Genomic DNA, 4,568 nt, shown 5'->3' on the forward strand with positions numbered 1-4,568 from the left:
CAGTATCGCTTTACCTAGTCACTAAGCCAGTGCAGAGCTTCCTCCAAAAAGTGAGAACTTTCGTGACATTCTTTAGGTGACGACGTTGGAGAACACGGTCAACTGCTTGTTTCCATGGTGAATTTAGGCGCGCAAATTTGGGCGCGCTTTTTGAAGTTATAAGCAACTTGGGCACCCCATATCTGCCACTTCCTCCAGTTTGGCAGTTGTGGTAACATTGATTTCTTTTCGACTCTCTCGTACACACCACAACAACAACAGAACTGCAGGGTCGCAGCAACAGCTGCTCCAATTCTTGCACCGCATGTGTATTAATATTACTATGCCACAGGCACACAGCATTTAAACATAATCATGGCAGCCTGGTACACATCACTTTAGCATAACAAAAGGAAAACAACGCAAGACAGTACACGATCCAAGCCATGGGACAATGGATACATGAACCTCCGATCGAAATGCGTTCACCACGGCCTAGTGCACTGATTAATGGGAATTGCCGCCAGCGACAATGGTGGAGATGCTGAATAACCCCAAATGGGCCAGTCTAAATAAAGCCAATGTGCTACCTTAATACAGAATTATCTGAAATTGGCCCACACACGGAAACATGCTCGCCACATACACGCACTACTGCTTACTCAGCCAATAAATCCATATGCACATACATATCTAGCAATGACTATCCAATTGGGTGGGTGGGTGGGATTCGCAACTGTACAGCAGCAGTGCAAGAACAAAAAGAACACTGTCTTCAGACCAGCATGCACCTTCATGTGCATGCTGCAACTCCGCACTGTGCAGCCAGTGCGTACCGCACTCCCAGCACAGTCCGTGAACTCTGGACTGTGCACTCGCGTTTCGAAAAGAACAGCATTTCTTGTTTACTTCGTTGCTCTCATCCAACAAGAAATGAGGCATTTCTTTTCGACTCTCTCGTACACACCACAACAACAACAGAACTGCAGGGTCGCAGCAACAGCTGCTCCAAGAAGCACAAAGCATAGCTGGCGGCATATAGACTGCCAAGCAGCGAGACATGCGTTCTGGCTGTTGACTTTACTTGCCTGTAGCACACAGTCGGAGAACAGCATGATTACTTCTGCGCCACTGACTGCCTCCTCCCCCTTAGCTCGATTGCTTGTAGCGTCCGCGCTCGGCTGGCTCTGCCGCAGCACCTTGGGTCATAATTGTAAGCCTGTAGCTTTCACCCTTATCATGCCTGCTGCTCGGGTTAACACCTGTAGTGTCCATGTATGCCTGTAGCACAACTCCGTGCATGACCGTATGCACCACTCGCAACATACACACCACACAGAAACAATGCAAACGGACGCTTAATGTCGCATGTAACCATCGACAGAATATTAAATTCAATGTGTGGCCACCCAGACCACGGTGACGAACATGAAAACGAATACAACGATACTTCAACATTGACTGTCATCATAGCTGTAGTGACATCCTCGGCAAGTGCTCCAATCGCTCTTCTACACCTCTCTCATAACAACGATTACAAAGCGCCTGGAGGCCGCTCGCCCGTGCAACATTACGTGCGTACCTATGGTGTTCTCTAAATTCTGGCTAGCACACTTAACTCATGGACTCACCTCTTTGCGAAGCTAGTGCTCTGGGTGCAACTTCGAGTTGATACATCTGTACGTGTTAACCGGGGAGCTTATAGCTGTATGTGTGCCTATAGCACTTGCCCTACCGCACCTGTAGCATGGAGGCAAACTTCCGCAAGCTCTCATTTCATGCACCGTCAGACATACTCAGGCTCTCCCGCATACAAACACGCGCCAGGTATGCTGTCAGCAATCACAGCCACTAACTGCGCACAATTTCAAAGCAATGATCTCGGACTTCGGCATGCCGTAACCAAACAAATTCCATGGGCATGACCCCTGCAAGAATGTATTCTCATCCTTTGGCAACCACACGCACTCTTTCACAAATCCGTACCACGCAGCACCGTCATGCAATTTTGGCCACCATGGGGCTGACCGCCACTCTGGTACAACGAGAGTGCCATGGGTTCTGCATGCTAGCAGCATATCGATTGTACGTGAAATAAGGTAGATTGGGGGAACCATTCACACCCTTTCAATGGACCAATCCACTGTGAACGCATCAATCGCAAAGCACTCTGGGTTCCACCACCGGGAGCAGTACTTACTGAGCTGCTTAGTCTTAAAACTGGCAAAACAATCTAGGCTGTAGGGGCCCCATCTCCCTTCCATTTCCCGGAATAATGCAGGGTTCAATTGCCAATCGTCTTGGTCAACAACCTTCGAATAATAATCAGCCAGCTCGTTCTCTTCCCGAGGTACCCATTCTGCCCTAATCCTCACGCTAAAACGCCTGCACAATTTGTGTATTGCCTATAGCTTCCTCTTGCAGATGCTCTTTGCGGCTACCGTTTTCAATAATGTGTGCCGCTGCCTGGTTGTCTGTGCGATGTATGCATGCCTTCCCAGCAATCTTTGGTGCCAATGACTCCAGAACAAGCTTAACAGCCCTAAGCTCACGCCAAGTAGAACTTAGTCTCTTTTCTTTGATTTCACCTGGCCATTCACCCTTCGCAACATGCACACCCAACCTCCCCTCCATGAAACCTCCCCCGCCAGTGTCGCTGGCATCTGACCGACAGATAACTACAACACGTGGGTCCTTCTTCCAGAAAGGCTGGCCATGCAATTTGTCAAAAGATTCTTTCCAGAACTTCAGGTCATCAATTGCCTCCTTTGACCAAACTGTTTGAGCTGCCCATGACTTCCTCAATAGGATCATGTGGTAGAATGCTCTAGTCCTCAGCCTGCAAATCTGGCCCAGGGCCAGCGACATGGACATTATCATTCCAGTCATCCTTGCTACCAGCTTAGCTGATGGTTGCCTGCTACCTGACATTGTGCTGAGCATCGACTTAAGCTTTTTAACACGCTTTTCGGAGGCTCGGATGGCTCCAACGCGTAGGTCAACCACCATACCCAACATCTCTACAACCTGAGAAGGCTCCCAACGGCATTTCTTTTCATTAGCCACAAATCCTGCGTTTTGGAGATCTTTCTTCATTTGATTTGCTACCTTGTGAGCACCTGCCTTAGAAGCATGTCCTCCCGACCCATCGTCCATGTACAGTTGGCAACGTATACCCATTGCCCTCCAACGACGCACTAGCACCCTGGTTACCTTTGTAAAAATGTAAGGGGCGGTTGACAAACCAAACGGCAAGACACAAAACGTATAGTATGCTGCTTTTCCCTGGGGGGTTACCCAACTGAAACCAAGATACCTCTAGTGGCTTTCTGCTATAGCAATGTGGTGGTAGCCACTCTTCAAGTCAAATGTAACCAAGAAATCGTTCTTCTCATATACATCTGCCACCACCTTCAAATCTTCCAGTTTGAACTTGAATTTAGCCAGGTGTTTGTTGATGTACCTTAGGTCCAGAATAAGCCTCAGCTTCTTCCCATTATCCACCACTCCCAACGGGCTACACACTGACACTTGGTCTCTGTTAACCTCTTTAATACAACCGCGAGAACGCATATCTGAAATGGCCTCCCCGACAAAATCTGGAAACTCATGTGTACTTTTGTGGTTGTCTGACCACCTGGGCCCTGGCAATCTAACAAACGGCAGCGTGTATCCATTATTGATTACTTCAAGTACTAGCTTTGGTGCTCCGATTTCTTCCCAGAACTGCACGTTTTTCTTTAGATTGCCAATGACCACCCTGTCCCGGTCCCCTCCGAACTCTCCATCCACGCTATGCAACATAGAATAGGTTTCAGCATCTAATTCATTGCTTTGAAATGACATATCATAGTCGTCAGCTGCACAGGGTTCAGGCATTTCGCGGCTGGCTAGCTGCTTGCCGGCGGGGACACACGCGAATGTAGTGGCCTGTTTCGCCGCAATGGTGGCATGCAAGTTTGCATTGTGGGCACCCCACCCCTTGGCCGACTGGGACGCAGTGCGGGGGAGAAAGGGCTGCTTGGCTTTTGGCGCAGGGGGGGATTGGATGGCTGCCATTAGCCTTTTCCTTTTCTGCGGGCACCCGACAATCCCCAGCATCTCGCCACCCTCTGCAAACTTTTTGGCTGCCTCGTGCCCGTGTGCATCTGCAATAACCAGCCACTCTTGCCTATCCCGCAACAAGTTCTCACCTTGCTTGGTGGCTCGCCTTGCCCTGTCCACCTTCCTCTTCCCTAGAGCAGCACGCACTTCGCCGAGCTCTTCCAGCACAGCAGCGTTTGTCTCGTACTGTCTCTCGTACGAGGGGTTCTTCCACCGCCTCGACGAGGTTGACTGGGGACACACGGAACGACTTCTCGGGTGTTTGGCCTTTTTTGATTTTTCGCGACGACGGCGAGACTCGGGAGATGACGATGAAGACGGGGATGACGACGGAGACGAACAGGGGGAAGATGAGGATGATGATGAGGATGATGCCGACGACGATGGGGACCGACGACGACGACGGCTTGACCGTTCCTTGGCCAGCGCCGATCCTCAACTGCTGCTCCTGCAGTTGGGCGTTCGGTTCGGCTCCACTGTCGGAG

The 4,568-nt window shown here is 50.1% G+C and overlaps 1 long non-coding RNA gene across 1 annotated transcript; it reads right to left on the bottom strand.

The window, feature by feature from the left end:
• Positions 1-264: 264 nt before the first annotated feature.
• Positions 265-2,379, bottom strand: LOC135806808 (uncharacterized). The gene is made up of 2 exons (XR_010551287.1): positions 1,611-2,379; positions 265-1,260 (listed from the first exon to the last, which is right to left on the bottom strand). It is a non-coding gene; the product is annotated as an uncharacterized LOC135806808 (long non-coding RNA).
• Between the last annotated feature and the right edge of the window lie 2,189 nt (positions 2,380-4,568).

Source organism: Sycon ciliatum, chromosome 1 (assembly GCF_964019385.1).
Source record: "Sycon ciliatum chromosome 1, ocSycCili1.1, whole genome shotgun sequence".
Classification (NCBI taxonomy): Eukaryota; Metazoa; Porifera; class Calcarea; order Leucosolenida; family Sycettidae; genus Sycon; species Sycon ciliatum.